Source organism: Sciurus carolinensis, unplaced genomic scaffold (assembly GCF_902686445.1).
Source record: "Sciurus carolinensis unplaced genomic scaffold, mSciCar1.2, whole genome shotgun sequence".
In the NCBI taxonomy this organism is placed as follows: Eukaryota; Metazoa; Chordata; class Mammalia; order Rodentia; family Sciuridae; genus Sciurus; species Sciurus carolinensis.
In genome coordinates this window covers 84,410-98,649 of record NW_025920289.1, presented here as the reverse complement: position 1 = coordinate 98,649, position 14,240 = coordinate 84,410, and the positions used below count along the sequence as shown (strand labels likewise).

General features: G+C 37.5%; 1 pseudogene; it reads left to right on the top strand.

Annotated features, from left to right (window-relative positions):
- Positions 1–8,467: 8,467 nt before the first annotated feature.
- Positions 8,468–9,443, top strand: LOC124975512 (olfactory receptor 13A1-like; annotated as a pseudogene).
- Positions 9,444–14,240: the final 4,797 nt, after the last annotated feature.

The following is a 14,240-nucleotide window of genomic DNA, read 5'->3' as shown; positions in this document are numbered from 1 at the left end:
TTGCCAACCATACCTCAGATAGAGCACTAATTTCCAGAATCTATAAAGAACTCAAAAAACTCTACACGAGGAATACAAATAATCCAATCAACAAATGGGCTAAGGAAATGAACAGACACTTCACAGAAGAAGATATACAAGTAATCAACAGATATATGAAAAAATGTTCAACATCCCTAGTAATAAGAGAAATGCAAATCAAAACTACCCTAAGATTTCATCTCACCCCAATTAGAATGGCGATTATCAAGAACACAAGCAACAATAGGTGTTGGCGAGGATGTGGTGAAAAAGGAACACTCATACATTGCTGGTGGGGTTGCAAATTAGTGCAGCCACTCTGGAAAGCAGTGTGGAGATTCCTCAGAAAGCTTGGAATGGAAACACCATTTGACCCAGCTATCCCACTCCTTGGTCTATACCCAAAGGACTTAAAATCAGCATACTACAGAGATACAGCCACATCAATGTTCATTGCTGCTCAATTCACCATAGCCAGATTGTGGAACCAACCTAGATGCCCTTCAGTTGATGAATGGATAAAGAAACTGTGGCATATTTATACAATGGAATATTACTCCGCAATGAAGAATGATAAAATTATGGCATTTGTAGGCAAATGGTCGAAATTGGAGAATATCATGCTAAGTGAGATAAGCCAATCTCAAAAAACTAAAGGACAAATGATCTCGCTGATAAGCGGATGAGGACATATAATGGGGGTGGGAGGGGTTAGCATTAGGTTTAGGGTTAGGTTTAGAGTTAGGCTAAGGAGAGCGGTAAGAATGAAGGAAAGAAGGACTGTATAAAGGGAAAAGGGTGGGAGGGGTGGGGGGGGAACGGAAAAAAAAAGAAACATCATTACCCTATGTAAATGTAAAAAAAAAAAAAAAAAAAAAAAAAAGAATCAAAAAGAAAAAAAAAAAAAAGAAGAAAAAGTTGGTCCAAATCTTCCTCACATCAGCTTAGGATCAGACTTCCTTAACATGACTCCCAAAGCACAAGAAATAAAAGCAGGAATCAATAAATGAGATGAATTCAAACTAAAAGATTTTTTTTCTCAGCAAAGGAAACTAATAGCAATGTGAAGAGAGAGCCTACAGAGTGGGAGAAAATCCTTGGCACTCAAACTTCAGATAGAGTCCTAATCTCCAGAATCTATAAAGAACACTAAAAACTTTACAGCAGGAATACAAATAACCCAATCAAAAAATGGATTAAAGAAATGAGCAGACACTTCACAGAAGAAGATATACAAGCAATCAGCAGATATATGAAGAAGTGTTCAACATCTCTAGAAATATGAGAAATACAAATCAAAACTACCATAAGATTTCATCTCACCCCAACTAGAATGGTGATCATCGAGAATACAAGCAACAATACAAGGTGTTGGTGAGGATGTGGGGAAAAATGTACACTCATACATTGCTGGTGGGGCTGCAAATTAGTCCAGCCACTCTGGAAAGCAGTGTGGCAATTCCTTAGAAATCTTGGAATGGAACCACCATTTGACCCAGCTCTCCCACTCCTTTGCGTATACCCAAAGGACTTTAAATCAGCATACTTCAGTGATGCAGCCACATCAATGTTCATAACTGCTCAATTCACAATAGCCAGATTGTGGAAGCAACCTAGATGCCCTTCAGTTAATGAATGAATAAAGAAACTGTGGTATATATACACAATGGAATATTAGTTAGTCATAAAGAAGAATAAAATTATGTCATTTGCAGGGAAATGGATGTAGATGGAGAATATCATGCTAATTGAGATAAGTCAATCCCAAAAAAACCAAAGGACTAATGATCTCTCGGTTAAGTGGATGATGATACATAATGGGAGGTAGGAGGGAGGCAAGAATGGAGGAAGGATGGATTGTATAGAGGAAAAAGAGGGGTAGGAGGATTGGGGAGAAGGAAAAATAGTAGAATGAGGCAAACATCATTACCCTTTATAAATGTATGATTACACAAATGGTATGACTCTACTTCATGTACAACCAGAGAAACAAGTTGTACCCCATTTGTTTACAAGGAATCAAAATAAATTATTAAAAAAGAATTCTTACATTCATTTCCTCAATTTTCTCTCTTACTGGAGGTGTTGAAAATTTGTTAAAAATCGACTCCTTTCACCTTCTTTTCACTTTCCCCTTCTTTACAGTGTAACTATATAATTATTCACCATTTCTTTTATGATTCTCACTTATTAGAATAGCATTTAAAATAAGAGTGTCCCCACCCTACCAGATTAATAATTCTACCAGTCATATTCTGGTGCTCAATCTTTCTCATTTTTCTTATCTTTTCAACCTAGCAACCTTCCCCAAACTGCAAATAATAACAGAACAAATAAATCAGACAATGGTGGAAGAAACTCAGTAATGCTGGTTTATTTTTCTATGCTAAATCCTTTTCTGATGTAAATTTTTAAAATAAAGGTTTCCTTTGTATAAAAAATGAAAGACAATGGAAAACTCTTTAAATATTTTAAATAGTGATGAAAAGAAAATCCTAATTGAATTTTCAAATACTTTGATAAATTTGATTACACATTATATGTATTAGGAATATTTAACTTATGTGCATATATTTTTAAAGATTCTCATTTCTAAATTTTTTGCCCCTTATGAAAAGCAAATAGGAACTATTACAGTGATTTTAATAATTTTATATATTACTTCTGTGAAAAATGATATATGTTTTCTATGTTCAAATATTTGGGCTATATTACTAATCTCAAAAAAAAAGTGGTATGTTGATGTGAATAAAATAGAATATAACTACATAAGCTCAAAATGTAGCCATTGGTAGTATATAACTGAAAATCTATTAATTAAAAATGAGAATATCAAATTTAAGTTCTGATTGATGTTATACAGTAAAATAGATTGTTAAATATAAAAAAATGAAATAAAATTCATTTTTATATCCAGGTCTTTTTTTCACAATCCTTTATCTCTAAATTCCTCTTCCATGTTGGTAGCAATTATTAATTTTTTCCAAAAATTAATCTTCCCATTTTCCTGTACATATATCTTCCCAATTTGGCTATATCTACAAGCCTCCCTTGCACCTGAGGCAACATAAGTACAATTTTTGCCAATCAAATGTGGACAGAAGTTCTGTGTGTAACATCTGCCTCACGTTCATAAAATAAATTGCTTTTCTTGAGTTTTCTGTTTTGTCACTTCTTTCATAAGGTGAAATGTAGAACTTATGACAACTTCATTATGACAAACCTAACAACAACTTACAAGATCAAGAATATTGACTTGGAAGAAATCTAGGTTCAGAATTACATAAAGGATCAAGGCTACCTCATGGGCCTGGAAATTTTCCCATGACTCATGAGCATTTTAGATATTTGGGTGAGAGATAAAAATTTAAGACACTATGTATTTAGGTCTCTTTGTAAATTCAGTTTGGTCTTTAATCTAATTAATTTGTACACATTTATTCCAGAATGGCAACATATTGTTAGCATCTCAGGAAGAAAATCCCTTGCTTACATATCTTTTAACGTGTTGAAAAAAAAAGAGGTATTTGGTTTGGATTTCACAACAAAAAGGTAGAATTTTTCTTTTTAATTATTTCTACTAATGACCCATCCACAATGAGAACTAACATAGATTCTTAAATGGATTCATATACATCAACCTACTCCAAATAAAAATCATGAAGATAGGTATTATTAATCTCATTCTATCAACTGAAAACTACTTGGATACAAAGAGATCATAAGACTTATACAAATTCATACAGCTATTAAATGACAAGAGTCAAGCCTCAAAGCCATCAGTGGGGTAATTAGTTTAGCTCATGTTCCTACAATATGATCTTGGTAAAATTAAACTATGGCTATTAATAACAAACCCACTTAACTTTTCAGTCAAATGAATCAGCCATAGAATCCACAATTTTGTGTTAAATTATGTGTTAAGTACTAGTTATGTTTGAGCACATTCCTAGAATGATAGATAATAGATATTTATCCTTTTCTCTGCTTGCTAGCAGAAAAAATTATATATATATATATATATATATATATATATATACATGTATATGTATGTAGGCTTTTGCACATGTGTGTGTGAAAACATTAACCAGCTCTTTTCATGTATTAGATACTGTGATAATGATATGTCTTTTTCTTATTATATTATCATTAATATTAATATTATTAAGTAGTTCTCTAGAAATTAAGAGGCTCATCCAAAAATCACACAACCATTAGTTTTCAAGATGAGATTTGACCCTAGGTCTGTAAAGATTCTGAAGCCCATGGTACCACCAAAGCTTGGTGGGGACTCCTGAAAATGACAGAGGCTTAGCAGGCAGAGTGCTCATTTTCCTCAGGGAATCAGGGATGGTGTGGCTGAGAAGATGGAGTTGATCTGGATGGAATTTGCACACAGAGAGAAGATATAGGGATAGGGGAAGGGAAGAAGGCAGGCGGTAAGGAAGTTCATTTTTCTGAATACCAGAGCCCTGCTGTGGTTACTCTGAGCTGGGACAATTGTGGTCCTGTGTCTCCCCACAGAAGCCTTTTACCCCACATTGGATCAAAGCTTCAACTGGTCTTTGGATGAACACGCATGACAGCCAAGTTCCCAGCAAATAGGCACTTAAAATTTAATTGCTCCTTCAGGGTCTACTTAGAGTAATGGCTGTGAACATCTGTCCCAAGTGACTCCCACAGACAGGGAGAGATGTTGCTAAAGATAAGTCCAAATACCGTGACAAGAACAGCTTAAATATGGGAAGGAAAGCTGTATCTGTCTAGACGGTGTCACGGGTTGTACACACTGACACCTCCATTATAATTGACAGAGAGAGGGGAGTCAAATTACACAACAAATAACTTTGGACTGAAATGACAAGCCATGGGATTAGATACTAGTTTTGTCACAAATACTCTGTGTGACCAGAATTAAGTCACTTAGATTCACTTTGACTCTTTAATAAGCAGATTGGACAAGATCATCTTCAAAATGTCTTTCAGATCTAATGATATATGTTTGAAATTTTGTCATGTTTTGAGTTTCTGTTTTCCATTCTTGTAATATGTTTACAAGAGAAATATCTATCTTCATATGTAATAAAAAGGCACTGTATTTTATATGGTGTTTGAGGAAATCCTTGCATCCTGTTAGAGATGAAAATAATAAAGTAGTCCACTTTTTCTTTAAATATTAAGTAACGTGAAACAGTAATAATTCTAACATCCTCCCCAAATGGAGCTATGGAAAATAAATTGGAACTAAGATTAAATTCCACGAAAGGAAATTGCTTTCCATGTAAAATTAAATAAATATTTAGGAAAAACTCAATAAAATTAACATTTTAATTGCAGAGATTTTGAGGTCACCTATTGTTCTTTAAAGTGTTGGAAATAACCTATGATATTCTTCTATTTTATAGTAAGGTTAACCACCAAAATTTGTGATAAATATAGAACATAAACACTGTTTTAATATCCTATTGTCTTCACTCTGGGGCATCATTGTGTTATTTGACTTGAACAGGTGTGTATTATCGTTTGAGTGTTATTGATTGCTATTTAAATTATTTTTCTTTCCCTTCAGATCCTTGGTAACAATTGGTGATGCTTGATGAGAATTAAAGCCAATGTCATCTGAACCTCCTGGGAAAATAATCTTGGTTTTTTTCAGAAGAAGGAATGACTGGCTGAGGTCCAGCAGGGACTTCATGTTCATCCTCATGGAAGGAGCCTTGGTGTCCTGACCTCACTATTGACCAGTTGGAGGAAGAGACCATCTACCTGTCCTGGAAATCATAGTGAGTGGATAGCTATCTGAGGGTTAATTTGTTTCCTGAATGTGAATGGGTTTGTGGAAATTTTATTGTAACACACACCGGTTGAAATTCTTCAGTTATGTAGCAGGTCCATTTAGATGTTTTTTCCTAAACTCACTCTACAACTGAGTTAAGAGAAAACACTGTGTTGAAGCTTCCTGTGTATCATAGGTTTTCTTGGTGCCTACTGATGGCATGTGGCAGACATGACCCACGACTGCTCTCTAAGTGTTGGGGTTGGATGCATTTTCCTCCTCCAGACTCGACTTCAGCACTACAGCTCTGGTGTGCCTGTAACATGTGATATGGGAATGGACCAAGATAACTGGGGAGTCAGGTGCTTGACACCCTGCGGGGATATTAGTGGGAAGTGGAGAAGCATGAGTGGGGTCAAGTCAAGTCTTCCTTTGTAACCTAACTCAGCTGTTCAACCTCACAGTGATCCCTGGTGAATGGCAGGAATCAATCCCTAGGTCTTCAGCAAGGATCAAATAAAGTTAGTTCTTTCTCTACATCCCTAAGTCAAACTGGGTGAGAGTAAGTATTCAGGGTTGTTTGTGTTTATTTTGCCAAACAAAAATGAAATCATCTAAAGTGAGGTCAAGGTATCAGGACACCAAGGCTCCTTCCATGAGCATGACCATGAAGTCTCTGCTGGACCTTAGCCACTCATTCCTTCTTCTGTGTTTATTTTTACTCACCAAAATGCTTGAGCTGTCCTGATACCTTCCTCCTGGGAAGTCACACAGACAGGATTTTGGTGTTTTCATTAGTTGTTCTAGGTCATAATAAGTTTATGTTTTTCTATTAAAACGATAGTTTACACCACATTAAGGAGGAATGTAAGCCAAATCATAGGGTGATATTTCTATAAACCTCTTAATATTTTAGTATTGAAAGCATTTATTGAAGTTTGAAAAAAATTTGAATTCTGAATTTAAAATTAAAATAATCTTAACTGTTTTGATAAATGGAGTTGAAAAGGAGAAAGCAGATGTGGTACCTTGCTGATTTCATCTTAACCCTGAGGGTGTACTGTCTTAAGAATAGAAATCATGCTGCTTTCATTCATACCACATACATTATTCATGCATTATTCATGTTCTTCAGCATTATTTCAACAAACATGTTTGAAAGCCTGGTAGGGGGTTGGGGTCCGTGAAGTTTGTCCAGAGACAGATGGGGCATGTCCATCACCCTGTGATAGATAGGTGGGTACTTGACCAAGCAGTCCCAAGGAGTTCAGGCAAGTCAGTGTAGACTTCTGAGAGGACATGAGGAGTCTCAGAATTGATAGAAGTTTTAAATGAAATACCTGCTTTTTACAAAGATCATTAATAAGAAAATAGATAAATACAAACCAACAAAATCAAGGAAATTCAATCATACTCCATTCCTATGGCTCAAAATGGGTCTATCACTCACTAGATGTGTGTGTCTGTGTGTGTGTGTGTGTGTGTGTGTGTTTGTGTATACAATAATCACTTTCATAGCATTCTTGCACAGGGGTTCAACCATTGAGCCACATTACTCACCCATTTATTAATTTGTGTTTAGAGACAGGGTCTCACTGAGTTACTCAGGGTCTTGCTACGTTGCTAAGACTGGCTTTGAACTTGCAATCCTCCTACCTCAGACTGAAATCACTAGGTTTGCAGGCATCAGCCACAATGCATGACTCACTGTTTATAAAAGCATTAGTAAAACACTTCCAAAGTTCCTTTTTTATAACTTTCCTGCATTATATTGTATCAAACTATCATAATAAACTTGCCTTTAAAAATATAGATTACTTTCAAATTTTTAATCACATGTAGTGCTGTTCTGACAGCTTGCAGATGTTTTAAATTATTTCCCTTGCATAAATTTTCAGAAAGAATAATTTTGGTTCCTATGCAACATGTAGTTTTATAGGTTATCAATTACATACTTTTTTTTATTCTGAGTTTATCATTGGAATTACTTTTTTAATTACCTTATTTTATATTGGTGCATTATAATTGCACATATTGATGGGATTGCTTGGTACACAATCATACATGCACCCAATATAATAATATCATTTGACCAAGACCACTTCCAAGCATTTCATCCCTCTCTCCCCACTTCCCACCCGTCCATCCCTTTCCTCTGATCTCTCTTTGATTTTTAGGAGATCCACCCCCGCAGTTGTTTTCCTTTTCCTCTCTTGCTTCTTCATTTGAGAGAAAACATACAACCTTAACCTCTGAGTAACATGATGGTCTCTAGTTCCATCCATTTTGCTGCAAACGCCAACATTTCACTTGGAAGACTTTCATCTTCCACCCTCACATGCTAGTCAATATCTTCCTTTTCTAACTTTATACAAAGATGGATGATAAGATTTGGATCATAACTTTAACTTGCATTTCTTTGAGGTAGAATGATGCTTCACAGGTTGAATTGGCCTCATCTGTACTTTTTATAAACTGGATGCTCATGCCTTTTGCCTATGGATGCTCATGTCTTTTGCCTATGTAATATTGATGTGTTTATCATAATACATCCTAATATCTATGCATACTATACATGCCATGTTATTAGATTTCATTGAAACATGATCGTAGCGGTGGTTAAGATACCTTTAATTTCTCTCTCTTTAGTCCTGAAATCACACGAAACTGTGGGTGAAGATTCTCTTGATAGTCCCAGAACACCCTCTCTACCAAGGGACCATGGGTAACCAGACAATGGCAACAGAGTTTATCCTGCGGGGCTTTTCAGAGCATCCAGGATACCACGTGCTCTTATTCAGTTGTTTTCTCTCCCTCTACTCAGTGGCCCTCACAGGGAACGTCCTCATCATCTTGGCCATCTCCTTCAACCCTGGGCTCCATACCCCCATGTACTTTTTCCTGTTCAACTTGGCTACTATGGACATTATCTGTACCTCCTCCATCACGCCTAAGGCACTGGAGGGTCTGGTGTCAGAGAAGAGCTTCATATCCTATGGGGGCTGCATGGCACATCTCTATTTCCTCACATGGTCTGCATCCTCAGAGCTGCTGCTCCTCACTGTCATGGCCTATGACTGGTATGCAGCCATCTGCCACCCACTGCATTACAGCACCATGATGAGCAGGGCATTCTGCAGCATGCTGGCCACCGGAGTGTGGGTGCTCTGTGCCTTCAACTCAGCCATCCACACAGGGCTGATGCTGCATTTGAATTTCTGTGGCCCTAATGTCATTACCCATTTCTTCTGTGAGGCTCCTCCTCTGCTGCTTCTCTCCTGCAGCTCCACCTATGTGAACAGTGTCATGATTGTCCTGGCTGATGCCTTTTATGGCATACTAAACTTCCTCATGACCCTCGTGTCCTATGGGTTCATCATTTCTAGCATCCTGAATGAGGACTTCAGGGGGGAAACAGAAAGCCTTCTCCACCTGCTCCTCCCACCTCATTGTGGTGTGCATGTATTACACTGCTGTCTTCTATGCCTACATAAGTCCTGTCTCCAGCTACAGTGCAGACAAGAACAAGGTGGCTGGTGTGCTATACACTATGTTGAGTCCTACCCTCAACCCTCTCATCTATACTTTGAGAAACAAGGAGGTCAAAGCAGCTCTTGCTAAGTTCTTCCCCTTCTTCAGAAGTTAATTTGTGTTTTCAGCAGCTCTTCTTCTTAGAGACTGCAGTTTTAGTGGGAATTGACCTTCCTGTGGGGGTCTGAAGAGTAAGTTTCTGGAATGCAGGTAAATAAGTCAGTCTCTTCCATCCCAGTAGAATGTCTGCATGGGTGGGCTAGGGATTTTTTTTCCTTAGATTGCCTGATGGACGACGGTGGTGGGTTTGAGCCCACAAACGTGTGAGTGGTCTCATGGTCTAACTCCAAGGTTCTAATTTACAGGGATACAAAGCTTCCTAGGAGAAGAAAAGTGCTCTTAGTGCTTTAGACTTACAGATTATGAAAACCTTTTTTTTTTCTTTCAAATGTACTATGCTCGAAGTGTAAATTCTTAAATCACACCTAGAATATAGGTACATGCACCTAAGCAGAGTTAGGCAGGATGAGTAGAATCCACAACATTTGTAGAACTGTCAGACTGAAGAATTGCTTTAGGACGACCACTGATCTCTTATAAATTTCTTCCGTTCTACCTCAGCTGCTTCCTTTGTAGACCTTCAACTTTGTAAAGAAAATTTGATTCTGATTGTAATGTGAACTGTTGCTTCTCTTTTCCCTTTTCTTCCTACTGAGACTCAAGGTAAAAAAGAATTTTAAGATCAGATCTTTGCCTAGAATGTAAACATTGCAAGTTTAACAACTGATATATGTGGTTTATGCACCTAGAAAAATTTGCCTCAAGATTTTTCATCCCTTACATGTATTCTCAGATCTTGAGGATAGGACTACTTCATTGGCCTGAGTTGAGACAACTGGTAGGATTCAGCAGTAACAGGAACATTGTAGCATTGTTTTCCTCAAATTATCTGAATAAACTGAGTGGACAAATTCTCTGTGCCCTGAGCTATTAAAAACCTGTCCTGAAAAATCTGTTGTCTTTATCATGATAAGAGAAGCAAGATGGGAATGTTAAGCTGTGTCTCTCATACTGAATGAAAACATACTGTTGGCTGTTTTAGGCAGAGGCTGAGGAAAGGGTTGGGTATTTGATTTCGAAGCGACATGTAATCTTTAAATTTTCAACCAGTATTGTCATTATCCTTTATCAGAAGAACATCAGTTCTGGGTATGAAATACAAGAATTTGGTGAATTGTGACTGTCTGTGGCTATGGCATGTAGATTGTTTTGGACAAGGGCTAATCTTGCCTGAATTTTGATCTCCCATTTACATGTTGAAGTCCTCAGGGGTCTTAATGTCTTTCCACTAACCATGAATTTGAAAATTGGTAGCAAGGATTCAATACTAATATGTTACTAATAGATTTTCAGCATGCCACAAGGAGTATTTGTAGTGTTTTTCAACTTATTTCCTATAATTTTTATGTTTTCTACATTGCACAATTGATTTCAGAAAGTAAGAAGTACTATGAAAAGTACTGAGAGTTTAAGAGAAACAAACAGAAATATGAAAAAACAGAAATATGAGATCTGATCTATATTCTTAGAAAGCTGGTCACACAGTTAAACAGATATCAGATCCCACAATATTGAGTATGCAAAGAAAAGAGAAAAAGAGTATTGCATTTCACTCATGCAAAAATGGTGCTGTAGATGCACAGAAAGGAAGTATGAGTGTGGAAAGAGTCCTGATCTGGAAGGAGGAAGATCTGAGTTCAAATCCAGACTCTTTCAGAAGTTCTCAGCCAATTTGAGGTCTAATTTCCTTCTAAGTTTTATGACAAAAATGACCTACAGATGCTGCCAAAATTTAATGAGATAACTGAAGAAAATGATACAAAGTGCTATAAAGACATTACTGTTGTTGTGATCACTGAAGGTGGAGTGACTAAGGCAACCTCAGTGCCACAGCCTCTGTCTCCTCTGGCTCAGAGTGCCTGCAGTGACTGGCTGGGAAGGTAACAGGCAAGGTGTGTGGGACCACACAGATAGGGGCTGTGGACAGCAGTATACTTGGCTCTCCAAACATGATCCAGAGAGGAGAAGCAGCTGCAGTGTGTACATGAGACAGCGTTCCAGTAACTGCTGATGCCAAAAGTAGATCTGTCATGGGGCAGATGAATGACACCATCTCCACTCAGGAAAGTCCAAATGGGCATGTTCCCTACAGAGACGGGATGTCACCCTTTCAACCTCAATGCTCTCCTGGTTCCCCAAAGTCCACCTTCCTCCAGGCCCGACAGTTTTTCCCTCTTCCCCAAAGAAGTTCATTTTAGTCTTTAGATGACCCTTCTCTGCTCGGCTCTTTTTATTCTTTCAAGTCCTACATGAGCAGCAGGCAACTCTCTCTAAAGTCTTCTTGCTGCAGGCAGAGCATGCCTAGCTGCTGAGTTACTGTTTTGCTTAGTGTCTGCTTCCTAGCAACATGTGTGTCCTTTTCCTCCAAAGGACCTAACAACTAAGACTTTGTTCTTTTTACAGCTTCTTTTCTAGGAACTGGCTCTGATTGCTGCCCCCTCCTTCCCCAAAATTCCTTTAACTGAGATAGAAACAAGCTCTTCCTTTCCTTTAATGTTACCTCTTTTAACTTCTCCTGTGACAATGCAGAAAAACTTGTGACCTCCACGCATTCCACACGCAGCACCTCCTGTCACCAGCTGGCTGGTCAACATATTTAAAAGATAGTATGCCATGATCAAGCAGGGTTCTCCCAGGGATGCAAGATTGGTTCAACATCCAGAAATCGATAATTGTAATTCGCCATATGAACAGACTTAAACTTAAGAATCACACAATTATTTCAATAGATGCAGAGAAAGCATTTGATAAAATACAGCACCCTTTGATTCTGAAAAGACTAGGAAAAAATAGGAATAGTAGAAACATTTATCAACTTTGTAAAGGCTATCTATGCTAAGGTCATGGCCAATATCATTCTAATTGGAGATAAACTGAAAGCATTCCCCTTAAAAACTGGAACAAGGCAGGGATATACTCTATCACCACTTCTATTCAACATCATCCTTGAAACTCTAGTCAGAGCAATTAGACAGACCAATAAAATTAAAATGATATGAATACGAAAAGAAGGATGCATACTATCCGTATGTGCTGATGACATGATTCTGTATTTGGAGGAGCTGGGAAATCCCACCAGAAAACTTCTGGAACTCATAAATGAATTCAGTAGTAGTAGAAGGATATATTCTCAATGCTCATAAATCTAATGCATTTTTATTCATATGTGATTAATCCTCTGAAAAAGAATTTAGGAAATCCACCCCATTCACAACAGTCTCAAAAAAGAAAAAATACTTGGGAATCAATCTAATGCAAGGGGTGAAGGACCTCTACATTGAGAATTACAGAACCCTAAATAAAGAAATTAAAGAAAACCTTAGAGATGGAAAGATTGCCTATGTTCTTGGATAGGCAGAATTAATATTGTCAAAATGGCCATTCTTCCAAAAGTGCTATACAGATTCAATGCAATTTCAATTAAAATTCCAATGACATACCTCATAGAAACAGAGCACATAATCATGAAATTCATTTGGAAAAATAAGAGACCCAGAATAGCTAAAGCAATCCTTAGCTGGAAGAGTGAAGCAGAGTGTTTCACGGTACCAGAACTTCAATTATAGTACAGAGCAAGAGTAACTAAAATGGCATGGTACTTTCAACAAAATAGGCAGGTAGATCAATGGTACAAAATAGATGACACAGAGACAAACCCACATAAATAGAGTTTTCTCATAGGAGACATAGTTGCCAAAAACACAATGGAGAAAAGATAGCCTCTTCAACAAATGTTGCTGCGAAAACTGGAAACCCGTATGCAGAAGAATGAAACTAAACCCCTACCTCTCATACTGCACAACACACAACTAAAAATGGTTGAAGGACCTTGGAATCAGATCAGAGACCCTGCACCTTACAGAAGAAAAAGTTGGTCCAAATCTTCCTCACATCAGCTTAGGATCAGACTTCCTTAACATGACTCCCAAAGCACAAGAAATAAAAGCAGGAATCAATAATTGGGATAGATTCAAACTAAAAGGCTTTCTCTCAGCAAAGTAAACTATCAGCAATGTGAAGAGAGAGCCTACAGAGTGGGAGAAAATCTTTGAACTCACACTTCAGATAGAGTCCTAATCTCCAGAATCTATATAAAGAACACTAAAAACTTACAGCAAGAAAACAAATAACCCAATCAACGAATGGGTTAAAGAAATGAGCAGACACTTGACAGAAGAAGATGTACAAGCAATCAACAGATATATGAAGAAATGTTCAACATCTCTAGTAATAAGAGAAATGCAAATCAAAACTACCCTAAGATTTCATCTCACCCCAATTAGAATGGTGATCATCGAGAATACAAGCAACAATAGGTGTTGGCGAGGATGTAGGGGGAAAGGTAAACTCATACATTGCTGGTGGGATTGCAAATTAATGCAGCCACTCTGGAGAGCAGTTGTGGCAATTCCTTAGAAATCTTGGAATGGAACCACCATTTGACCCAGCTATCCCACTCCTCGGCCTATACCCAAAGGACTTAAAATCAGCATACTACAGAGATACAGTCACATCAATGTTCATAGCTGCTCAATTCACCATAGCCAGATTGTAGAACCAACCTAGATGCCCTTCAGTTGATGAATGGATAAAGAAACTGTGGTATATATACACAATGGAATATTAATCAGTCACAAAGAAGAATAAAATTATGACATTTGCAGGCAAATGGGTGTAGTTGGAGAATATCATGCAAGGTGACATAACCAAATCCCAAAAACACCAAAGGACTAATGATGTCTCAGATAAGTGGATGATGATACATAATGGGAGGTAGGAGGGAGACAAGAAT